Here is a 27,546-nt window from a genome sequence, read left to right as displayed (position 1 = left end):
CTTTTGTTGTTGGATTTGGTACATTTTGTTTTCACATTAAACTGCCACATTAATCCACATTAATAGAATTGTGGTTGTGAAAACTTATATTGTATGTAAAGCTTAGCCCAGTTTCTGCCACTATCAGTAATGACTTAGTAAAATGTTAGCTGCTATTTTTCTTAGTACTAGTTATAATAGTAGCACCAGTAAGATATGTGACAGCACCTAACACAGGGTCTGGTACATAGTCATTTCTCAATAATATTTGCTGGATTTGAGTAGTTGGATCTATATACATACTAGTCTTTTAAAGTGTAGCAAAAAAAAAGGATTTGGCCACCTGCTTCCTGTCTTTCCAAGTTTCCTGCTGTAGCTCCTTGTCCATTGGTTACATTTCAACCTGGAGTTTGTTTTCAAGTGATTCTGAAGGCTGGAGTCTGCCTTATTCATCTTTGTACCCCCACAGTACCTGGCAAATGATAGGTACTCAGTGAAGGAATAGATGGATGGAGGAAGCAGAGATTTGAATCAAACAAGGACTCTGCTTGCCTTTGTGAGATTTCTGCTTCAGTTTAGGCTGTTGCTGCTTTTACTAGAATTTTGGCATCAGGCTTTGATGGTTCTGCATATTCCTTGAAACTTTGCTCTGAGCTGGAAACAGTTGTACTCTTAATAGGATCTCTCTGGCTTAAGTACTCAAAAGTAGAAAAAAGCTGGCTTTTATACTTTCTTTACATTGAACACTTCAAGGGAGAAATGGCCCTTGAGAAGGAAGGTGATAGAGCAGCAAATAAGAGCATAAGTTTTAGAGTTAAGAGAAAATCTTAGTTCAAATCCTAGTTTTGTCACTTCTAGCTATGTGTCCTTGGGAAGTCTCTTAAACTCTCTAAGCCTCTCTCTCCTGTCCTCATCTGTAAGATGGGGGACAATATTATACAATATTACATACCTCTTGGTGTTATGGGGGTTAAAATACTGTAAGTGTGCTTAAAGCCATTGTACATAATAATTGCTCAATGAATGTTAGTAACTATTGTTGTTACATACCATATCCCCTCTCCTTTTCAAAATGAATATAGCTTTATTGTTTTCCATGTCATTGAAAAAAATAGTTTGTTGTTTTAATATTAACTTAGAAAAATACATAAAAGTTTAAAGAAAATTTAAATTACCTGCATTCCTACCACCTAGAGATAACCAGCATTGATAATTAGGGGGATATATATGTCACATTTTATTTTTCTATGTTTACATATACACATTAAAAATGAAATTATATATATGTATTATTTTGTAGCCCACTTTTTTTTATACCTAGCAATACATTATATAAATCTTTATAGATCTACATAAACATTTCAGCGGCTTCACAGTATCGCATTTTATGACTATATGAATACTATAAAAATTGTAATTTAGTTTGCTTCTAATGTTTTGCTATTATAAATAGTGCTACATTGGCCATTTGTGTACATACACCTTCACACACTTTTCTAATTATTAAGAGATATTTATAAAAGAAGCAGAATTACTAGGTTAAAGGGAATACACTTTAAAAATTATTTCATTTATTAATTACAGTATACACTGATTAATCTTTATTAAATGTGATAGTGAATGGGAGGAAGCTTTCTAAACTGTCAAGTGCTGTATAAATATGAGTTATTGCAATTTAATTGTTATTGTTAGAGGTGTGGCAGATTGATGACCTTAAGGATTAGGAGAGGGGAGAAGGCTTGATTTCTCCCTGATTCCCATGAAATAAACTTATGTGGACATGTAAACATAAGTGGATGCTTACTATTTATTTTAAATCAGTGGTCCCTGACCTCTTTGTTACCAGGGACCAGTGCTCCTATGAGAATCTAATGCCTGATGATCTGAGGTGGAGCTGAGGTGGTGATGCTAGCACTGGGGAGCAGCTGCAAATACAAGTGGTTCCTAACAGGCCACTGACTAGTACCATGGCCCCGGGGTTGGGGGCCCCTGTTCTAAAGAATCTACATTTCTACTCCCTCCCCCAAACTGCCAAGATGAAGACTCTTGAAATGAAACAATTGCTTTCAGATATGGTTGCTTCCAGACAGATATTCAGACCTATTCTTTGCCAACTGCAAATTCTAGGAAATCACTTGAATAGAGAAGTACAAGGTCTCCAAAGCTACTTATGCCCTGAGTTGTTCCACTACACTCTTGAGAACCAAGCCTGAAGGCCTGGCTACTTTATATGTGTTTGTGTAGGGGAGAGGGTTTTAGGGAGAAATCATTTTTTAAGGCTAGGCCAGTTAGTCAATGCACAGTTTAAAGATACCTTGGTCACACCTTCAGTAGAGGGACTCAACTTTTCAGAGCCTGACATTCCACAGAGCTCAGACTAGCCTAGAGAGACTAACTCACCAACCCACTCCTCTGGCTTCCTGTTTTTCTAGCAGCCAGAGTGCCTCTTGAGTGCAACTTTATTGTAAGCATTGTTGAGTATGGGAAAGTATGTATTGAGAAGTCTTGAGTCTGGATCTCCTCATCTAACAGCCTGAATTCTCTCTGACTTCAAAGGCTGGGCACTCATCCAGGAATGATGCTCTTGGCCCCTGCTAGAAGGTGGGGCCAGGTGTGGGAATGCAAACAGACTGTGGGGGCCTGTATGAGGGTAGAAGGCAGCAGGAGAATATGTGACCATGGAGGGGAGCAGATGCCTGTGTCCTTGGCCAGACTCCACCTTATAAAGGGTACTCCTTGCAGGAATGTTTTCAGCGATGCCTGTCAGAGAGCTTGGGCTCTTTGAACCTCTAAGTCTGAATTGGGTGATGTTTGCCATAAGCAGTAATGAGCATGGAAATGATTTATTCTGGGATCTTGACTATATTACTATTAAATTACTAGCATACTTATGGAACCTATTGATCCTCAAACTGTTTTGAGTTCTCTCTACAAATCCATTCTCTCCAATCCTAGCAAATCCGATGTCACTGCTGGATATGTGTGTGCTGCTGTCTTGAAAAGTAGCACCTTATGGGTATTTTGGACTCATTCATCCTTTCTACATAGGTCTCCAGCTCACTGAGCTGTAAACTTTTACCACCTGTCCCCAATGTTTACTTTCTCTTCTGACTCTGTAAACAAACATGTATACGTACATTTTCATGTGTTCACATGCATTTCTGGGTATGTATGCTTGGCTTCCTGAGGCTATTTGTAAATCTGTGTGTATGGGGGTAAGGAATACATCTCATCTGTGTATACCTCATTAGAAACCTTGATTGTAGGTGGCGCTGTGGAGGCAGGCCTGAGGGCAGGAGAGGTATTGCACTGGAAGGAAGGGGTTGGCCCTTCTCTTGAAAAAGCAGGCTTTGGTGAGCTCTTAATTGAATTATAAGTCTGGACAACAGGGAAGCTTATCTCCCATTGTTGGGGAAAAGATGGAAGATTACAATGACTAGAAGAAAAAATCTTTTTTTTTTTTCCTATAGTATGAAGGGTAGACTCAGAGGACTAATGCAGTGTCTAGAATCAGAAGGCCTCTTCCATTCAGGAAAATGTGGGGTTTGAGATGTGTACATTGGCTTAAGACATGTGAAGGTTTCGAATGGTTTTTATGTTTCCCAACCCCTCTAGACTCTAAGCCCTTTGAAGGTACATTCTTCCTTGTTTTGGCATTCCCTCTCTGAGTCTTGTATAACACAGATACTTAATACAAAGTACATGGATTATTAAGGCAAAAAGATATACTGCTAGGCTTACTGAGACTGTCGATGGCCCTGTGGAGTCTCACATAACTCCTCAGAAAGGAAGGCTTGAGCCAGGAGGTCTTGTTTCCAGAGCTGGCCTTAGACAAGGTTCCCACCCTCCGCACTCATGAAGTAATTGGCAGAATGGCCAGAACAAGTGAATGATTGTGCCATAATTAGTTTATGATCTGAGGGCATGCCAGTTTGTAGCATTGCCAGTCTGCTAGCTGCCATCAGCACAGATATGCCTCATAAAAGTGCAAGCAACAAAGCTATAGTACTATTCTCTACTAAGCCTAATGACTCAAAATTATGAACTAAAAGTAACTGAGCTAGTATGTTAACATTTCCTGAACACTGACCTTTTATATTTTTATTTTATACAAAAGTTACCTTTATTTCTTACAGTTATTAATCCTTTCTTTAACTTAATTGTGATGCTTCTCCCTTTCTCCCTCCATCTCTCTCTGCTTGCCACACTCCCTCCAGTTTCTTCTTTCCTTACTTCCTCTTTATTTTGGAAGGGGGAGCATAGTTGAGGCTAGGGCAAGACAGAGCATCTGGCCCATTATGTGACAATAATTGAAATCATTCCCTTCTGATATGCTCAGGAAATGGTTCAGCCATTATCTCCTGCAGGTCTCACCCTCTTGGCCTTGTGTTGGTATGATTGTTGTCCATATATTCTCTTTCAGTGTCCTAAGAGTTCAAGAAACCCAACTTTAGTAATGAGAAATCTATCAACCTGACAACCTAATTTATATAAATGTGTACCAGAGTATTGGTACCAGACATCAGCAGATTTGGATTCTGAAATTAGCTTTTGATTCTGTGATTCTGCAAGCTATTCTTTCCTTTCCTGCCTATCAACCTGCATTGCATTTTTATTTCAGATGCTCAACATATGGGAATCTTCAGACCCATTAAAATTGAATTAAGAGTACACAGTATTTGTTGCTGACCAAAGCACTAAGGAGCTTATGTTTATAGGTAGAGAATAAAATTTATAGATTCACTAATACTGTTTTTACTTATAGGAAATAAAGCAATTTGTAGAATGACCAAAATCAGAGAATGGCTCCCATTCAGGGATTCCTTTCAGAACTAGTAGGATTATTTTCAACCTCACACAAGCAGAATTAATATTCCTGGCTCCATCCAGGGAACAGACTCAAAGTGGGAAATTCTTTACATTTTTTTTTAAATCTTCTTGTCATCACAGCCAAATTTTCACAGCTTAAATTTCTTATGAGTGTTTTTGTTTCGTTGGTTGTGCTGTTCAAAATGAAGGTATTATTCTCTTTTAACACTGTCAGCAATCACCTCTCCCACCCCAAATGTTCTTATTTCTATTTATTTTGATTTACCCTTAACGGGTTTACTGACTTTTTCTCTAATATGTGTTAGTGTCTGTATTTGGACCCTGCAGTGATTTCAGATCTGAAGGTTAATCATGTAAGGTCTGAAGTAAAATCTATAGCTTACAGAAAACTAACGTTTTGTTTAAAAAAATAAGTTTGAAACAAAATGTCAGTTTTCTCTAAGTTATGGGTATTGTATGCTAGCTATATTTTAATAAAAACTTTAAAAATAAATAAATAAAAGCCAAAAAAATAAGTTCGAGAGTAGGCCCTTGATGAGAAAGATTTTCACATATTTGTGAAATTCAAGCGTGTTATCTATTCAAAGCAGTAGTGAGCTGTAATAAACCGAATAAACCTAAGTTTAAAGAAATGTGTTTTAGTTGGTAATAGGCATATGAGCATAACTTTAATAAATGAATTTGCTATTACTTGTTCCCAAGCTTCTATTTAATTATAACTTGGCCGTATGTATTCTCAAGATTTATAATTTATAGAGTTTAAGGTTATCTTCCCTGATCAGAGGTGTTTCCATATGAAAATATTTCTAATATAAACTAGAGGAGTTTTGTTCAAAAACATACTGTTCATGATATGCAAATAGTTTTACTAAGGGCCTATAATAAAGGCAGAACCATTTTCAGTAATGCTTCACTTATCCTGAAGCTCAGAATAGAGCCTTGACCCCAGTAATAATTTTTTAAAGGCTTTGAAACAGCTGACACAAGCCTATGGAATAGGGGAAGAGTACCTCAAGTCTTGACTTCAGAGAGACCGACTGATCTTTAATTTAAAGGAAGCCTGTCATTCTCTCAGTTATAGCAGAATACAAGCAGTAAATTAGAATTGGGGGAAGTAGGTTGCATGGATTTCAGGAGGAAATTTATCCTAGAAATAGGCACAGTGACAGTTGTATACTAGACAACTGGGATGGAGTGATCACAAAAGGAAAGACCTGGCAACATGGAAGGCAGATAACCGTCCACTCAAAAATATAATATTGCGGTATTCTGTAGTATTGATATATCAGATTTTGCTTAGCCATTCTATTATTATTGGGAAATTAAGTTATTTTAAAATTTTCACTCATATAAAGTGATGCAGTGAATGAATTACATTTCTTCTGTTTAGAGTTATTACTTTCTGGTATCTTACCAAAAGCCTAATAACCAGGTCAAAAGGTATGAGCTGTTTTATAGCCATTGTTACATGTTGCCAGATTGTACTCCCAAAAGATTAAACTGTGTAAGCATACCTATTTTCTCACAGCCTTGCAACACTGAATGTTATTTTAAATATTTTTGCTAGTGTAATAGGTATGTAAGTATATTATCCATTTGTTTTAATTTTTATTTATTTAACAAGGCTTTACATTTCTTAATGTTATAATTTGCCATCTGTTTCTTTATCCATTTTTATTTGAGCACTTACCAAGAAAAATCTATTGACCTTCTATATTTTTATCCATTCCTTATATTTTGGATGGTCCAACTTTATCATTTATATTTGTCACATATTTTTCCAATTTTGTTGCTTTCATTTTTATGTGTACTTCATTATATTTCACTATGCAAAAGTGTTCTTTCTCACATTTATATATGCAAATCTATCCATCCTGTCTCTAATGTTTCTTTCATTTTTCAATATTCAGAAATTTACCACTCCTCCACAGCTGGGACAAATATGTGATTCTCTCTTCCCCATTCCCCTGGGGTGTTTTTCTCTTTTTTGTGTTTAATTCTGGGACCCATCTGGAATTTATTGAAGTGTATGGTATGAGGTATGGATCTAAAGTAAAAGCTCCATACTGATAGCCAAATGTTTTAGCAATTCAATTTGGCAAATATTTCTTGAACTCCTCCTATGTGCTAAACATTGTGCTAAGTACCACAAGAAAGTTTTTTAAAATGAGGCAAAGTCCATGCTCTCCAAGTGTGTGATCCTGTGTCTGTGTCTGTCTCTCACTCTCTGTCTTTCTCTGAAGAGAGGGAGAGTGGCAGTGGCAGTAATAAGATAGATATTTAAATAATGATAACAATATGCAAGGAAGATTATGACAAGAATCATTAGAGAGGTTAGGAGCAAGAAACTGTGGGAATTTAGAGGAGTAAGAAATTCCACCTGAGACATGGAAAGACCTCAAGGTGGAGGTGACATTTAAGGATGGTTCAGATGGCAGGATTTCATTCATTCAAACAACACATACTGAATATTCTGCCAGCCCTTGTGCTGGGTGCTATGGATAGAGATGAACAAGATATAATCCCTGACCTTAAGGAGCTCTCAGACTAGCAAGACAGGGTGCTAATAAAGGAAACATACCAGGAGGAGGTAGCAGAAAGGGAAGCAGATGTGGTTGCAGAAAGTTACAAGTTGGGGAACAGTAGAGATTGAGACTGGAAATTTAGATTAAGGTCAGTCTTGGGTGTACCTTAAATGTCAAGAGGAGGCATTGATTCTTTGTATTGGCATGGAGATGGTTTAGGGATATGACAGTGTCATGTTTAGAGTAGATTTCTAGTCCAGTCCATTTCATTTGGAATCTGTGATATGTTTGCTGGACTGTTCTCTGAAATGTGAGTGAGGGAAAGGTATGCACCATTTTGATAATTGGGATCCTTGGCAGTATGAAGTCTACCCTTTACAATATGTCTGACACCTCTCTATAATTGACAAGGTTTGTGATATCTTTTATATATTGCAGCTGGTTCTTTTTTTTAAAGCAATCCTTCAGCTTCTGTTTAAAGTAGTTAAGATCACCTGTGTTTTGCTGGCGTTATATAGGAGACATTTTAGAGTGAGTATATCAAAATGGCTAAAATGAAGTGTCTGGTATTTGAAGGAATAAAGTTCAGGTATTGTGAAGATTTTATTATGGGAAAACAGTTCATACGCACGTTCTTCTGGAAAAATGAGTGGCCAGTATGCATGAGACACAAAATTAACCTGAATGTGGCTGCTCATAATGACCTATTAAGTTTGTGGAGTATTTTCTTTCTTATTGTGAGCACGAAGACAACAGTGTAGAAATTAAATCATTGGTAACTGGATCCAAACCATCTGCAAATTTGAAATAATTTTTCCCAGAGGCCAAGAAAAGCTTAATCAGAAGCTTAAAAATTAGTGTTTTGGAAACAGGACTTCCAGAAAGGCTGGACAAAGCCTTTGACAGAATCTTCCCAAAGAAACAACCACTTAATGATGAAAATTATCAAAAATAACCATTTAAAATATCTGGAAATTGACCTAGGAGATTTGATATATTGAGAAGCATTTATTCGAGGAACTCTATCAAGTCTCAATAAGAACAATGGGAGTCTGGTTAAGACCTCTCTGCTACTCAGCTCCATATTATAGATGCTTTACTCTGCACAGGTATAGCCAAGTACATTTACCCCTAGCCCCCAATCACAGGGCTGTGATTTCACCCCAGGGGTGGGGAGGGAAGGCTACCTGCACCTCTCTTCCCACAGTCTCAGCTTCTTGTTGTGGAAGTTCGATTGTGGGCTGGCATGGAAAAGAAGACTGTCCCCCTACCCCAGTTTCCATGTATAAGGCAGAGGTTCTATTCCAGGAGAGGCAAGTTTAGAAAACTACAGGATACCAGCCTGCCCTAGGTACTGCTTATAGGGTGGAGGCTCCATACTAGGAGGGGCATTTAAAGAAGATGGGGGCTACCATCCCCACCTTTCAGCCCGTGCTTGTAGGATGGAGGTATCACTCAGGGAGAATCTGGCCACCACCACATCCTCACTCCCATGAAGTATTACAGAAATTCTGCTCAGGGGGTTAGGCAAGATTGGAGTATCAGCAGCTCAGCTGCTCTATGGAGGGGGCTCACTTTATTTGGCACAGGGCATGGAGGAACTAATTCTTTAAGCTGTTGTCATAAACAATAGAGATATTTATATTGAGCAACTAGTAGGAGGCTAATAGTTCATGAAACTAGGAGTAACAAATGAAATTGTGGACCAGCTAGAAGTGCAACAGAACTGGAGAGAGAGAGAGAGAGAGAGAGAGGTGCGGGGGGCAGCTAAAAAGAGCCCTCTTAAGATCACACTTATCTTTGAGAGTCAGGAAGGCTGTGCACATATGCTACATTGCACTCACTCAAAAGCAACCAGAGTGGCCACTTGAGAGCTAGTAGTCACTCCTTGAACATGGAGCTGACTTAAAGGCATTTCCTAAACTGCACAGAGATCCATCATCAAGTTCTGAAGCCTTACTAACTCAAGGAGCATAAGCACAACTTTTGACCAAACACTAGCTAAACATTAAATTATGCTGACCCAGGAGCAATTCTGAGGTAGTTTAAAAAAAATAGAAGGAGAGAAAACTGAGCAGTAACATCAGATTTGCACAATGCAGAGAAATTAGACTTCACAAACAATCCAGGCAAGCAACCAGACAACAAGGCCAATGGTGATGATGGTGATGGTAAGATTTACCAGAATCTAGAGTTGGTACAATGTATTATCTAAAATGTTCAATTTTCTTTTTAAAGAAATAGAGAAAAATCATCAGATTTGTATGGAATCATCAAAGACACTGAATAGTGAAAGCCATCCTCAGAAAAAAGAATAAGGCTAGAAGCATCACACTCCCTAACTTCAAATTTATACTACAAAGCAGCAATAATCAAAACAGCATGTGGTGTTGGCAGAAAAACAGGCATAAAGACAAATATAACAGAATTTATTTTCAATAAAGGAGCCGAAAACATACAATGGAGAAAAGAAAGCCTCTTCAATAAATGGAGCTAGGAAAATTGGAAGGACACATACAAAAGAATGAAACTAGACTGCTATCTCTCACTGTACACAAAAATTAACTCAAAATAGATCAAAAACCTAAATATAAGGCATGAAAAAATAAAATACATAGAAGAAAACATAGGTACTAAAATTACGGACCTTAGGATTTTATTAATTTGACCACATAGGCAAAGGAAGTAATAAATAAATGAGACTATATCAAACTAAATAGCTTCTGCACAACAAAAGAAAACATCAACAAAACAAAGAGGTAATCAATGGAATTTGAGAAGATATTTGCAAGCAACATCTCTGATAAAAGGTTAATATCTAAAAAATATAAGGAACCTCCTACAACTCAACAACAAAAAACAATCCAATTAAAAAATGAGGAGAGGACCTGACTTCTCCCAAGAAGAAATATAAACAACCAACAGATATATGAAAAGATACTCAACTTCACTTGCTATTAGGGAAGGGCAAATCAAAACCACGATGAGATACCACCTCACAATTGTTAGAATGGCTATCATCAACAGGACAAATAATAAGTGTTGGAGAGGTTGTGGGGAAAAAGGAACCCTCATACACTGCTGGTAGAAATATGAATTGGTACAGCCACTAATGCAAACAGCATGGAGTTTCCTCAAAAAATTAAGAATCAAATTATCATATGACCCAGAAATCCCTCTTCTGGATATCTACCCCCAACATTTGAAAATACTTATTTGTAAAGATATATGTCTGCCACAGTTTGGCAGAGTGAGAGAAATCCCCAGAACTCCCCCCTTGAAACAATAAGCGGAACATCTAAAACTCAACAAAAACCACCCAACCTGAACGCCAGGTATCTGAGCTTGGGATATGCACATAAAAGCTACCACCGATCAGAACCCCAGGAGTCTGGCGATAGACTGGGAGAAACAAAGAAGCTGCTTTTCACAGTGGGAGCTCCCTGCAGAAGGAGGGGAAGGAGAAAGGGGCGATAGGTCCCTGAACGACCCTGCTTGGGAGAGCTGTAAGTTCCATGTAGCATGTGGTAGTGCCCAGGCATCAGGGCAGAAAGCAGAGAAGTGGGGATGGCAGCGAAGCGGGGCGGCAGAGAAACAAGAGTTGATTATTACCAGCAGTGGTTGCAAAGTGCGAGGCTGAGCTGCAGCCCACATCCCTCAACAGAGAAGGTCCCTTCCCCCATATCCTCCAAGACTGAACACCGTGGAACTGCAGGGGAATCTGAGCAAATGCTACCGAAACTATCACTAACACTGACAGGGACTGAGACTGAGGGTAGCGAGTGTGATTGAATATTTATAAGAAAAAAAATAAAGGATTACTAAGGCTTGATATAAAGTGGGAATCCAAGAGGCTTAGATGCCACCTACTGGAAGCCAAAAGAAAAACACCTTCTTTGCAACAGGTTAAGAGAGACCTTCATATAATAAATCTTCTTTCTGGAAAAGAAACAGAATACACTTCCATTAGTGCCCGGGAGGATAAATTGTCCATTAAACACCATGAACAACCAAAGTGACAAGGCAGCTCAGAAAGGAAGGGAAAAATCTCCAGAAAATAAGCTTATAGACATAGAAATATGGGACTTAAATGACAGAGAATTCAGGATGGTTCTTCTGAAAAAAAACTCAATGAGATCCAAAACAATTAATATCAACAATTTAAGGAATTGAAAAAATAATGAGATGACCAGAATGAGTTATTTAGCAAGGAGATTTAAATCCTCAAAAAGAACCAAATAGAACTTCTGGAGATGAAGAACACACTGCAAGAGTTGAAAAATGAAATAGCAAACTTGAGAAATGGAATCGACCAAATGAAGGAAAGGATCAATGATGTCAAAGATAGAAATCTAGAAATAAATCAGAAGGAAGAAGAGAGAAACCGAAGAATGAAAAATAATGAGACAGAAATGCAAAACTAGCTGATACCATCAGGAGAGGAAACATAAGAATAATGGGCATTATCGAAGGTGAGGAAAAAAGCAGGGAATAGAAAGCATTTTCAGACAAGAAAATTTCCCAAATCTAAGGAATGAGCTGGAGCTTGGAATTCAAGAAGTCAACAGAATACCCAATTATCTCAACCCAAAAAGGCCTTCACCAAGACACATTGTATTAAAATTATCAAAAACCAATGACAAAGAAAGAATTTTCAGTGTAGCCAAGGAAAAGAAGACCATAACCTATAAAGAAAATCCCATTAGTTTATTTTCAGACCTCTAAGCACAAACTTTACAAGCGAGAAAAAGTGGAATCAAATATTCAAACTATTAAATGAAAGGAATTAAAATAAATAAATAGATAGATAGATAGATAGATAGATAGATAGATAGATAAAATGAAAGGAACCACCAGCCATGAATAATGTATCCAGCAAAACACTCTTTTAGATATGAAGTAAAAATAAAGAATTTTCCAGACATAAAAAAAAAAAAATTGAGAGAATTCTCCACTATGAGGCCTGCATTACAGGAAATACTGAAAAGAGTCAGCTCACCTAAAACAATGACAAAAAATACATAACAGTAAGAAAGGTGACTAGCAGACAGATACTAACAGAGAATTACAACCCTTATAAGAACAAGGCATTATCAGCTTAAACGATAAGAACAAATTTGCTATAGCAACATAGTAATGAACGTTCAACATACATAGGGACAAACTGAGATAACAATAACAGAAAATGGGAAGATTCAAATATCCAAATTCACAAAGAGGAATGGAGATAAGGCACACACAGAAGAAAATGGACTACTATTTATAAATAATTAACCTCTACATATTTGTATTGGTAACCACAAGCCAAAGACTCAGAACTGAAGTACATGACATAAAACAAAAAGGACCAGAGAGAAAACCCACAAAACCCAACCAAAATAAAATAAAATAGATACACAAGGACAAGGAAGCAATGGAAACACCAGAGCTACCAGAAAGCAAAACATAAAATGGTTATAGGAAAAACTCATATTTCAATAATCACCCTACATGTAAATGGACTGAATTCACCAATAAAAAGGTACATATGCTGTCTCCAGGAGATACATTTCAGTTCCAAAGACAAATATAGACTCAAAGTGAAAGGGTAGAAAATGATATTTCAAGCAAATGGCATTCAGAGAAAAGTGGAAGTACCAGTACTAATAGCGGACAAAATAGACTTCAAAATAAAAAAAAGTAAAGAAGGATACTGAAAGATACTTCATAATGATAAAGGTAATCATATACCAAGAAGACATAACACTTATTAATATCTAAGCTTCCAATCAGAGAACCCCGAAATGTGTAAAGCAGTTACTAACAGGATGAAAAGAAGAAACAGACCAAAACACTTTCTTAGTAGGGAACTTAAATACCCCACTATCGGAAATGGACAGATATCCAAACAGAAAATCAATAAGGAAATCACATCCTTAAATGACACATTAGACCAACTGGACATAATTGACATTTACAGAGCCTTTCATCCCCAAACTGCTGCTTATACATTCTTCTCTAGTGCACATGGAACATTCTCAAGGATTGACCATATACTGGGACACAGAGATAGCCTCAACAAACATAAGAGGGTTGAAATCATAGCAACAATATTCTCTGATTATAATGCTTTGAGGCTGGAGATCACCTGTAAAAAGAAAGCAGGAAGAACCATAAATATAGGGAAATTAAACAACATGCTACTGAAGAATGACTGGGTCAGAGAAGAAATAAAAAGAGAGATCGAGAAATACATAGAAACGAATGATAATGACAGTACAACATACCAAACTTTTGAGATATGACAAAAGCGATCATAAGAGGAAAGTTCATATTATTACAGGCCTGTCTCAAAACACAAGAATGAGCCCAAATAAACAACCTAACGCTTCATCTTAAAAAACTAGAAAAGGAAGAACAAATGAAGACTAAAGTCAGCAGAAGGAAGGAAATAATCAAAATTAGAGCAGAAATAAATGAAATTGAAAACAACAATAACAACAAAAACAATAGAAAAAGTAAATGTGACAAAGAGCTGGCTCTTTGAGAAGGTTAATAAAATTAACAAACCCCTGGCTAGACTCACTAAAGAAAAAAGAAAAAGGACATAAATAAACAAAATCAGGGATGAAAAGGAGGAAATTATGACAGATACCACAGAAATACAAAGGATCATACAAAAATACTATGAAAAAGTATATAACATCAAATTTAAATTTAATAACCTAGAAGAAATGGACCAGTACTTAGAAAAATACAACCTTCCTAGACTTAATTAAGAAGAACTGGAAAATTTAAATAGACCAATCAGCAGCATGGAAGTTGAAACAATCATCAAAAACCTCCCAAAAAGTAAAAGCCCAAGACCAGATGGCTTCACCAGTGAATTCTACCAAATGTTCAAAGAAGATTTAATATTGATTCTCCTTAAACTCTTCCAAAATATCAAAGAGGAGGCAATATTTCCCAACTCATTTTATGAGAACAATATTATCCTGATAACAAAACCATGTAAAGATAACACAAGAAAACTGTAGACTGATATCTCTCATGAACACAGAAGCAAAAATTCCTAAATAAAATACCAGTGAACCAAATACAGCAACATATTAAAAAGATTATACACCATGATCAAGTGGGCTTCCTCCCAGGGGCACAGGGATGGTTCAACAAATGCGAATGGATTAATATGATAAACCACATAAATAAATTTAAAACTAAGAATCATATGATCATATCAATAGATGCAGAAAAAACCTTCGACAAGATACAGCACCCATTTATGATCAAAACACTTAACAAAATTGGTATAGAAGGAAAGTGCCTTAACATAATAAACGGCATATATGAGAAACTCTCAGCCGACATTATACTTAATGGTGAAAAACTAAACACCTTTTGTCTAAGATCAGGAACAAGGCAAGGCTGTCCACTATCGCCACTGTCATTCAATATAAAATTGGAGGTCCTAGCAAGTGCAATCAGGCAAGAGAAGGATATAAAAGGCATCCAAATAAGAAATGAAGTCAAACTGTCACTATTTGCAGATGATGACATGATTCTGTATAAAAACAAACAAACAAACAAACCAACAAACAAAAAAACCCAAAACCTGAATACTCCACAAGAACACTACTAGAAACAATAAGCAAATACAGTAAAGTCTCTGGATACAAAATCAATGTTCAAAACTGAATAGCGTTCCTATACTCTAACAATGAAGTGTCAGAAAAAGAAGTAGGAAAATAATTTCTTTCACAATAGCAACAAAAAGAATAAAATACCTAGGAATAAATTTAATGAAACATGTGAAGGACCTATATAATAAAAACTATAAGACCCTGTTAAAAAAAATTGAAGATACAAAGAAATGGAAAGATATTCCGTGTTCTTGGATTTGAAGAATCAACATAGTTAAAATAACCATATTACCTAAAGCATTATACAGATTTAATGCTATCCCCATCAAAATCCCAGCATTTTTTTAAAGAAATAGAACAAAAATCCATCAGATTTGTATAGAAGCTCAAAAGACCCCAAATCTCCAAAGCCATCCTGAGAAAAAAGAACGAATCTGGAGGCATTACTCTGTCCAATTTCACATTATGCTACAAAGCGACAATAATCAAAATGACATGATATTGGAAGAAAAACAGACATACAGACCAGTAGAACAGAATCAAGAGTCCAGAAATAAACCCAGGTTTACAAGGGCATACAATTTTTGACAAAAAAGGCAGAAACATATAGTAGAGAAAGGAAAGTCTCTTCAATAAATAGTGCTGGGAAAACTGGAAAGCTACCTGCAAAAGCATGAAACTAGACTGCTATCTATCACCACACAGCAAGATTAATTCGAAATTTATTAAGGACCTGAATATAAGACCTGAAACAATAAAGTGCATAGAGGAAAACATAGGAACTAAACTCAAGGACCTTGGACTTAAAGATTTTATGAATTTGACCTCAAAGGCAAGGGAAATAAAAGCAAAGAAAAATGAATGGGACTACATCAAACTAAAAAGCTTCTACTCAGCAAAAGAAATCATCAAGAAGGTAAAGAGACAACCATCCAAATGCGAGAATATATTTGCAAGCAATGCCTCCGATAAGGGCCTAATATCCAAAATATATAAAGAACTTATACAACTCAATAACAACAAAAAAAATGCAAACGATCCAGTCAAAGAACAGGCAAAGGACCTGAATGGACACTTCTCCCTAGAGGACATACGAATGGCCAACAAATATTTGAAAAGATGCTAATCATCGCTAGCTATGAGAGAAATGCAAATCAAAACCACAATGAGATACCATGTCACACATGTTAGAATAGCTGTTATCATCAGGACAAGTAATAGCAAATGTTGGAGAGGATGTGGAGAAAAAGGAACCCTCATACACTGCTGGTGGAACTGCAAATTGGTACAGCCACTATGGAAAACACTATAGAGGTTCCTTAAAAAACTAAGAATTGATCTACCATATGATCCAGCAATCCCTCTACTGAGTATTTACCCCAAAGACTTGAAAACCCATATCCGAAAAGATAGTTGCACATTGATGTTCATAGCAGCATTATTCACAGTGGCCAGGACATGGAAGCAACCAGTGTCTTACAATAGAGGATTGTCTAAAGAAGCTGTGGTACGTATATACAATGGAATATTACTCAGTCATAAGAAGAGATGAAATACTGCCATTTACGACAACGTGGATGGACCTCAAGATAATCATACTAAGCGAAATAAGCCAGACAGAAAAAGTAGAAAATCACATGATATCACTTATATGTGGGATACAAACCTAAAAGCAACAAATGAACAGGAAAAACAAACAGAGACTCATGGACATGGACTATAGACTAGCAGTTACCAGAGGACTATAGAGTATTGGTTAGTAGTGGGGTGGGGGAGGAAAGAGGGGGTAGACGGTGTAAAGGGAATCAAATATAGGGAGGTAGTAGGAAGGTGAAGTTGGCAAAGGGGATGAAATATATGGTAGCTGAAGAAAACTAAACTTTGGGTGGTAAACACTCAATAGAATATACAGATGTCAAATGATAATATACACCTGAAAATTATATAATTGTATTAACCAATGTATTCCAATAAACTTAATAAAAAATTAAATATAAGGGTATAGATTCTCACACACTGGATTAAAAAACTGAGATTAACTGTGTGCTGTCTAAAAGATATATATCTTCAATTCAAAAATACAAATATGTTTATAGTAAAATGATGGAAAAATACATATAATGCAAATTGCAACCAGAAGAGAGCAGGAATAGCTATACTAATATCAGACAAAATAGATATTAAGACAAAAATGTTATTAGAGATAAAAATAGATATTTTATACTGTTAAAAGTGTCAATTCATCAGAAAGATATAACTGCAAGAGGCATATATGCACTTAACAGCAGGGCCCCAAAATACATGAAGCAAAAACTAACAATTGAAGGGAGAAATAGACAACTCAACAACAGTAGTTAGGGGCTTTAATATCTCACTTTCAGTAATGTATAAAATAATTAGAAAATCCACAAGGAAATAGAGGACTTGAATAACTAGATAAACCAACTAGACCTAACAGACATTTGCAGACCACTCCACCCAAGAGCGGAATATACATTCTTAAGTGTATATGGAACATTCTCCAGAATAGATTATATACTAGGCTATAAATCAATTCTCAACATTTTTTTTAAAAAATAGAAATCATACAAAGTGCATTTATGTACCACAATGAAATTAAATTAGAAATCAACAGATGAAATTTTGAGAAATTCAAAAATATGTTTTGATTAAATAACGCATTCCTAAATAACCAATGGATCAAAGAGTAAATCATAGGAAAAATTAAAAAGACTTCAAAATGAGTGAAAATGAAAGCACAGCACATCAAAACTTATGGGATGTAGATAAATGGTGATATTAAAAAGAAAAATCTAAACTCAATAACCTAACTTTCCGCCTTTAGAAACTAGAAAGTTAAGCACAAATTAAATGCAAAGCAAGCATAATGAAAGAAAGAGTAAAGATTAGAGTGGAAATAAGTGAAATAGAAAACCAACATAGAAAATCAACAAAACCAATAATTGGTTTTTTGAAAAGATAAAGAAAATAATGTGTTACGTTGCTAGGGCTGCCGTAACAAAATACCACAGATTAGGTGGCAAAATCAACAGAAATGTATTATCTCATGGTTCTGAAGACTAGAAGTCAATGATCATGGTGTCAACAAGCTCGGTTTCTCCTCAGACCTCTCTTTGTTTTCAGACGACCTCTTAATTGCTGTGTCCTCACATGGTCTTTTCCTTTGTGCCCATGTATGTGCCTTGATGTCTCTGTGTGTTCAAATTTTCTATTCTTATAAGGACACCAGTCAGATTGGATTAGGATCCATCATAATGATATCATTTTAACTAAATTACCTCTTTAAAGGCCGTATCTCCAAATTCAGTAACATTCTAAGATAATGGTACTTAGGGCTTCAACATATGTATTGTGGTTGGACACAATTCAGCCCATTACAATGGGCAAACCTTTAAAGTTACTGACAAAGGAAAAAGAAGACTGAAATTACTGATATCGAGAATGATGAGGAAATGTCACTACTATATTTACAGGAAAATGAATAAAGGGAAAACTATGAGCAGATGTATGCCAACAAATTAGATAATTTAGACAAAATGGACAAATTGTTGGAAAAGTAAAAATTGCCAAATGGCTCAAGAAGAAATCAAATAACACCATATAAGTCTCAATAGATTTATATCAAATAAAGAGATTGGATTAGTATTTTAAAATCGTCTCACAAAGAAAAGCCCACAGTCAGACAGCTTCACTGGTGAATTCTATCAAATATTTAAAAAAGAGTTAATATCAATCCTTCACAAACTCTTCCAGAAAGTAGAGTAGGGAACAAATTCCAATGCACTCTACAATATTGCCTTGATACCAAAGCCAAAGATATCAGAAGAAAACTAGAGAATAATATCCCTTATGAATATAGATGTAAAAATCCAGAACAAAATATTTGCAAACTGAATCCAACAGCTCATAAAAAAGATTATACATTATGACCAAGTGGGATTTATCCTAGGAATGCAAGGCTGAATTAACATCCAAAAATCAATCAATGTAAACATTACATTAGTAGAATAAAGTACAAAAGGGACATGGTTAACTCAATAGATGCAGAAAAAGTATTTGACAAAATCTAACTCATTCATGATAAAAACTCTCAACAAATTGGAAAGAGAAAAGAACACCTCAAGCTGATAAAGAGCATCTATGAAAACCTACAAGTAACATCATATTTAATAGAGAGAGACTGAATGCTTTCTTCTTAAGATGGGAACAAGACGAGGATGTCTCTTCTCACCAGTTTTATTCAACATTGTACTGGAGCTTCTAGCCAGGGCAACTAGTCAAGAAAAGATAAATCTGCCTTTATTTGTAGATGACTTGACCTTATAGAAAACTTTAAGGAATCTACTAAAACACTAATAGAATTAATAAGCTAGTTTATCATGTTTGTAGAATACATCAACATTAAAAGGCAATTGTATACCTCTACACTAACATGAACAATCTGAAAATGAAATTTAAAAAATATTCTATTCACAATAGTATCAAAAATAAAATAATTAGGAATACAGTCGACAAAGTATAAAATTTGTACACTGAAAACTACAAAGCATTAGTGAAAGCAACGAAATAAGACTTAAATAAATAGAAAGACATCCCATGTTTATGAATTAGAAGACAATATTGTTAAGATGGCAGTCCTTCCCAAGAGGGTCTACAGATTCAACATAATTCCTATCAAAATCCCAGATGACATTTTTTTTTAGAAAATGACATGCTGATCCTAAAATTCACAGTGTAATACAAGGGACCCAGAATATCCAAAACAACCTTGAAAAAGATCAAACTTGGAGGATGTATGTATGCTTGCCCATTTCAAAACTTACTACAAATCTATAGTAGTCAAGTCAGTGTGATATTGGCATAAAGATAAACATAAATAAATGGAGATCAGTTGAGATCCCAGAAATAACTCCTTACATTTATGATCAATTGACTTTTGACAGACTTACCAAGAAAGTCAGAGGGAAAGAAATGGTGTTTAGCCGATAGGATTTAGTCAATAGGATTGACTAAAATTGGTATTTAGCCAAATGATATATAGCCAATTGGATATCTACATGCAAACAATAAATTTGGTTCTGAACCTCACACCATACACAAAGAATTAACTCAAAATGTATAAAAGGCCTAAGTATAAGAGCTTAAGCTCTAAAACTCGTTGAAAAAAACATAGGAGTTAATCTTTACGATCTTGGGTTACACAAAGCTTTTTAGACATAACACCAAAAGCACAAGTGATAAAGGAAAAAAAAATGATAAACTGAACTTAATCAAAATTTTACAATTTTCTCTTTAAAAGATACCATCATGAAAGTAAAATGTCACCTCAAAATCTGGGAGAATATACCTATAAATAATATATCTTATAAAGTATTTGGATTCAGAATATATAAAGATCTTTCACAACTTGATACTAAAAAGACAAATTACCCATTAAAAAAACAGATTAAGAATTTGAATATTTTCCCAAAGAATATATACAAATGGCCAATAAGCACATGAATAGATACTCAACATCATTAGTCATTAGGGAAATGAAAATCTAAACCACAATGTTGTAACATTTTCCACTCACTATAATGGCTATATTTATAAAAAAGACGAACAATAACAAGTGTTGATGAGGATGTGGAAAAATTGGAACTCTCTCATACATTGCTGTTGGGAATCCAAAATGGTGCAGTTCTTTGGAAAATAGTCTGTCAGTTCCACAAAATATTAAACATAGAACTACCGTATAACTCAGCAATTCCACTCCTAAATACCTATTTACCCAAGAGAAATGAAAATGTATGTCCATACCAAAACTTCAACATGAATGTTTATAAATCATTATTTACACAAGCCCAAAAGATACACCCCAAATGTCCATCAAATGATAAATGGATAAATAAAAAGTAGCATATCCATACAATGAACTCTTATTCAGCAATGAAAAGAAATGGGGCACTGTTACATGCCATCATATGAATGAACCTCCAACACTTTATACTCAGTGAAAGAAGCCAGACACATAAGGACACATGTTATATGAATCATTTATATGAAATGTTTTTTAAAAAGCAAATCTATAGAGATAAAGTGATTGGTGGTTACCTGGGGCTAGCTGTGGGCATGGGGACTGACCGTTTGGGCACAAGGTTTTTTTTTTAGGATAATGGACATGTTCTAAAATTAGATTGGAGTGATACTTGCACAACTCTGTAAATATGTTAAAATTTATTAAATTATACATTTTTTATTTAATTTTTTTTAGACTTAAATTTATTGGGGTGACATTGGTTAATAAAATTATATAGGTTTCAAATGTACAATTCAATAATACATCATAGGTATATTGCATTGTGTATTCACCATGCAAAGTTAAATTTCCTTCCATCACCATATAGTTGACCCTCATTACCTTTATCTATCTCTCCCTGAATTGTACATTTTAAATGGGTAAATTTTATCATATGTAAATTACACATCAACAAAGCTGTTGAAAACGCAGTGGTTTAAGAAAATGTTATGATTTCATAAAGAATAAGATCACCATACAAGTTAAATTATAAAATCCATTCTCAGATAAAGTATAACTCTCAAATTTATATTTCTGTTACCTTTTCAGGACTGTGTTCCATTTGTTAATTTCCTCATGTACCTGTTCTATACCCTGCCATGGATCTCTTTTTTTTTGGATTCTGTGCTCTACCTTTTCAATTGCCTTGATCCTTTTTACCGCTCCAGAACTTCTTTCTCCCCAGCATTCTGGCTTGTGCTCTTACCTCTCCCCTAAAGTCATTTTCTCCTGAGGTTTATTTCATTTCCACATCCTGAGTATTTTTTCTCAAACTGCTGGTTCTATTTCTTTGATGAAAAGTGACAAATAATTTCTCTTGGGTTTATGCATTTGATAGACGTTTACTGAGCACCTGCTGTGTACTTGACCTTGTGATGATATTTGTGGTGGCTTATGTTGCTGATCATTATATTTGGGAACAATAAAAAATTTTAACATGTCCCATAAAATATTCTGTGTATAAGTACTGAATAGCTATATTTCATGGCAGTTTTTGCCCAACCTATAGAAAGGTCTCTCTTTCAAAATGACAAATATATAGTTGCTTTCTCTTTGTCCCTCAGTTGTCCTCATCTCTTGGGTTTTAATCTAGTTGTGTGCTGGTAAACTGGCTCTCCAGAGAAAATTAAAGAGATAAAACCTATATGTGTGATACTTGTGATTTCCATAGTGAATATACTCCCACCACAACCAGTTTTAAGTTACTAGTGTAGTATTACTGAATGCAGAGTTGGGAAGCTAGTCAGTTTGAACCCCATACTAAGAGGCAGTTGCTTTTAGTCCTAATCCCACCAAGAATGTCTTTCACTCTTTCCATGAGATACCACTCAACTTGGTTGGAAGGACATTGGGAAGAAGAGAACTAACACTTCCGAAGTATCAACTCCGTGCTAGGCACTGTGCACTTTAGATACTCCTTCTCATAACCCTATGATGGAGATACCCATTTCACAGGTGAGTGGATGGAGGCTCAGAGAATTAAAATGACCTGCCCAGAGTTACACAGTATACTCCAGAGCTAGGAATTGAATCTGATAATTTTGATGCCAAATCCCATGCTACTTTCATTGTTCCATGGTATGTTCTAAGACAAAGCTAGCAGGGGAGAAAATGAGAGAATATATTTTTCCAGGGGTAGTGCTCTGGATATCGTTCACTTTCTGAGGATTTGGTGTAAGTATATCACTTGTAGTGCATTTGGCTTGCTAGAAGACGTTAGGGTAATCTCTCTGGGGCAGCAGGCAGGGGAGGCAGTGAAGACCAATGCATAATGTGAAGCAGGAAACTTCTAAACCCTTTGATTGATATGAGCCTAAGAAGGGCTAAATTGAATGGCTAGGAGTTCTTGACTATTCTGTGAGAGTGGCAGAGATGCTGGAGCAGCACATTCTTTTTGGGCCTCAGGTGAGGCCTAGACTTGTCCACTTGAGAGATCAGTACTGTCCCTGGAGGTAGTGGTTTCTAAATCAAGTCAAGGAATATAAATGATTGGAGCAAGTTTCTGAAAACAAGTCTGCCTATTTTTTACTAGAAATAATACTCCATAACAGCAGCAATTTTTTTTTATTGCTGTAACCCTTTTGTCTAGAACAGTGCTTGACACTCAATATGATGGATGGATGGTTGGATGGGTGTGTGGGTAGGTGGGTGGATGAATAGTTGGAAGGATGGATGGATGGATGAGTAGGCGATTACCTCCAGGCCTGTAGCTCTTTTCTAGACTTGGCTACTGCTTGAAACCAATTTTTTTTTTCCTCAGGGACCAGCTCTGAGGCTTCTTACATTTTTTCCCAGCTAAGTACCTCATTAGCAATTATATAAAGACAAATGATGTCACTTGGGTGATGAGATGTGTAACATTGCTTTGGGAAGCCCTCTTTACTCTCTTTGGGTTGAATAGCTACCAAGTATTGAGTGTTTACTGTGTACCAGGTAGAGAGATAAGTGCTTTACATTCATTAAACCATTAAATTCTCATAATGACCTTATGAAATAGACACTTAATTAGGCTCATTTTACAGATGAAGAAACTGATGCCTGGAGAGTTTAAGTAGTTGCCAAAGGCTACACAGTTAGTCTGAGGAAAAGCCAATAATCAAACCCAGTTTTCCCAAACTGTCAATGCTGTATTTGTTCTTTTATACTACATTGCCTCTTTTGCTGTATTACTATTTATTCACTGATTCAAGGAACATTAAGTCCCAAGCTCTGTTGTATGCCAGACACTTTGACTTTCTGAAAGGAAAGCAGAATCTTGCTCTGTTGAAATTCGTGAAAAACACATATTTTCTAATACTGTTTCCCCTTATTTCCCATAACTGTGACATCTGGTAACTTGGAGCCATCAGGGGACATTAAATAACTTCATCCCTCCTCTTCCCAAATGCTTCATTGAGTTCCTTGGAGTGAGAGTATCTTATTTAGTCCCAGAAGATGAATGAAATTCTAAACAATGGTTTTATAAACTCTATCATACTCAACTCCCAAAAGTTTTCTTTATGCTATTAGTACTTGAGATGCTCTCAAGAAAATGTTTACCTTATATCAGATGAGTCAGGGCCATAGAATACAGCCTTTCTATTCAAGAATGCCCTTTCAAAAATGCCAAATCCATTTAATGTTAGTAAAAGGGGCTTTAAAAGGTCACATAAGGAGTCCCAGCAGTACAAATTCCCCCTCTTGGGCTTGGAGACTCAGAAGAAGATGGAAAAGGATTGGACTAAACCAACCATTCCTTGATATCTCTGTTAAGATTCTTGTCATTTTTTTGTTGTTGTTTATTTCTTCAACAAATATTTATAGACTGTCAGCTATGTGCAGGCAAAGTGCTAGGCTGGAGCTGTCCAAAAGAAATATAATGAGAGCTACATATATGTCATTGTAAATGTTCAAGTATCACATTAAAAAAGTAAAAAGAAACAGGCAAGATAAATTTTAATAATATACTTATTTAACCCAATATATTCAAAATATTAACATTTCAGCCTGTAATCAATAAAAAACGTTATTGAGATATTTTACATTATTTTATCATATTAAATCTTTGAAATCTGGTATGTATATTAAACTTACAAACATGTCTCAATTTGGACTGGTTAATTTGAAGTGCTCAATAATCACACATGGCTAGTGGGTAGGTACTGTACTCACAGCTCAGTGCTAGGCCTTGCTCTTAGGGATACTGAAATATATTAGATACTTTCCGTGAAGTGACAAGGAAAGGCACATTAGCTGGGGTGAGCCTGATAATAATTTGTTTAGCAGAAATCTATTCTTTCAATTATTACCTATATGGACTGAAAATCACGAGGTTAAACCCCATGTAACATTAACAGTCCTTTAAGCTCCTTCGAAGTTTCCTCTCTTGCTTTTGAGAGAGTATCTCTCTTAAAACAGACATCATTTTGATTCTACAAACATTCTCCAAGGCAGGTGTTAGGTCCAGGAGGGCCCTATCCCTACCTCCCCCGTCGCGTGGGAACCAGACTTCTCCCTTACCTCTGTGTGGGAACTGGAACTTGCGTTCAGGTTGGCAACACTACATGTTTACCTCCTGATTCACTGGACTCTCCTCCCTTCCCTTCTAATTTACCCACTCCAAATATTCCCACCTAAAAAGCTCCCCTCAAGCCCCATATAAGTTTCAGGTCCCCTTGCATTTGGGGCTGACACCATCTTCAGTTCACCCCAGCTGTCACTCTGCTACCATAAACCTTGCTTAACCTCTTTGGCCTTGTACTTTCCTCCTTCCACGAACCTAACAGCAGGGAGGTTACACACCTCTGCCGAGTGGCCATGAACTGAGGCAGAAAGTGATTTCAGGTGGGGATCTTCAGGGTCATCAAAGAAGAGGCCGCTGCTATTCAAGTCTTTCAAGTGATCGAGGGGAAAGATCAACAAAAAAACTACTAGCCTGGGAATTCGCTCACTTCTCTCTCTATCCTCCATGCTTCATCATTGTTCAAACCCTTCTTCCAGGACATTTCATCTCTTAGGGGCTCCATGTCTCTCTTCTATGCTTTGGGGTATGTCTAACTATATGTGTGAGGGTATACAATCATGTGTGTGACTGTGTGGAGGTGTATGACTGTGTTGGGGACTGTGTGTGTGCTTTCATGGCTCAGCTATGTAAGGGATGGATGGGTGAATTTACAGACCCAAAAGTATATGTAAGAATAATCAAGTGGAAAGATTCTTCCTAGTTTGTGTCCTTTCAGAAGGAGATATAAATTAATGAAGACTGTATTTAGGCCCTGAGCTCACCTGACAATTTCCAGTGACAGACTCTCCCTGTAGTTGCAGGGGCTGTCTGGCACAAAAGAGGATTCAAAACCAGAATTGAGTTTTTCACTCCTGGAAGAAAATACTTTAAATCTATTTTTTCACATAAAGGATTTTCAGAGTTGTCTTAGGTTTTAGGCAGTCTTCCTTGATTGGAGACATAGAAGTGTGTTTTTTAAAGATGGCTCTTGGAGAAGGCAGGTTTCTTTGTTTTACCTTTCAGGGTAGAAAGGAAAGGAGGGATGGGAGAGTAGTACTTTTCATAAGAGACCCTTCCCAGAAGACTTAAGCCACATTGGGCATACCTTCAGACTGTAAAGGTAATCTGGCTAATGGGGTTAAAGAGCTGAAAACTAAGACAGGTGGCCGTCTTTGTTGCTCTGAAACAGACAAAATTAGATTGTCTGTTGTTTGCTTTCCTCAGGGAGAAGATGTGGCTCTAAGCCAGTATGTCAAAAGAGAAGAAAAAAGGCACATTCCTTAGGATTAAGGTGTGAATGAGATTTACCCAGTCTGTACCATCAGAATAGGAAGTGCTTATAGACCACATATCCCAGAGTGCTTAGTCAGCTGTTGATGAACCATGTGCAGCCAGAAGTGACTAAACCTAGGTTTAAAGCTGGAAGGAGATCAGAACAAGGAATCCTTGTAATATTGGACACAAAAAGCATGGAATAAAATGTTTATCCTCTATGTTTAGTAAAGATTTACTGAACACCTGATCAAAACATCCTGTGTTATCTTACCAGATGCAGGAATAGTAAAGAGGAAAGGGGAAGGTAACTTTCATTTACAGAAATGTGCCAAGCACTTCAAATATTCTTAAGGCCACCCTGTGGGGAGGATGGTACCTTCCCCCACTTTATACATGAGGGTAGTAAGACCCATAGGACTTACGGGACATAGTTAGTGAGTGGGGATTCAGACTTGAATATACTTTATTCCAAAGCCCATTCCTCTCACTGCCCTACACTTCTGTCTTAAATCTTACTGTTTAGCTAGGAATTACATGACTTCTCAAGAAACAATTAGAGAAAACAAAGTACTGTGTTAATTATAATTGAACGCTAATAATGTGAAGTAAAGACAGCATGTATTTGACATGATTAGGAACAGTTTTAAAGTTAGGGAAGACTTTATATTTTCCTGATGGTGCTGGTTAGTGTCATGTTGTATATTAGGAAAAGTGGACAAGGAGCTGTCAACAATACAGCCCAATGTTGCTAAGGAAAATGACTATAGTCACCCGCCCTCTGAACTACTTCAGAAACAAACATAGACCAAATTCTAACGATGAACCCCAGCTGTTCTTGATGTACAGAATATCATTAGCTCTTTAGCTAACATTATTTTGCCATAGTAACAGAGAGACACTTTTTTGGCTAGGTTTGAGTTCTGGTGGGTAGAGAAATACCTAGTGTTCTATTGTTCCCCCAGGAGTTATAGCTTGAGGATTCAATGTCTGATAGTTATAGAAGATAAAAGTTCCATTCTTTTCTATTGTCTCAGCATCCTAGGAGCAACAATTTCACAGTTGATCGAAGTGGTAGTACCACATGGTCCATCTATGTTGTGGACAATGTTTAACATAGACCATGATTTCAATTAGAGTGACAGGATTCTATCATTGCCTCATAAGTCTTAAGAAAACCAACTGTCTTGTTGTAAATGAATAAAGGTAGGTTCAATTAACAGTGCTTATAAAACATTCTTCTATATGCATGCCTTT

General features: G+C 36.3%; 1 protein-coding gene across 1 annotated transcript in view; it reads left to right on the top strand.

Annotated features, from left to right (window-relative positions):
• Positions 1–27,546, top strand: part of SHROOM4 (shroom family member 4) — a 226,763-nt gene that overhangs the window by 37,155 nt on the left and 162,062 nt on the right. The gene's annotated exons all lie outside the window — the stretch shown is intronic.

This window comes from Pteropus medius, unplaced genomic scaffold (genome assembly GCF_902729225.1).
Source record: "Pteropus medius unplaced genomic scaffold, Ma_sr-lr_union100, whole genome shotgun sequence".
Classification (NCBI taxonomy): domain Eukaryota; kingdom Metazoa; phylum Chordata; class Mammalia; order Chiroptera; family Pteropodidae; genus Pteropus; species Pteropus medius.
Note: the sequence above shows the minus strand (reverse complement) of the source record. Positions and strands in the feature narration are given on the sequence as shown.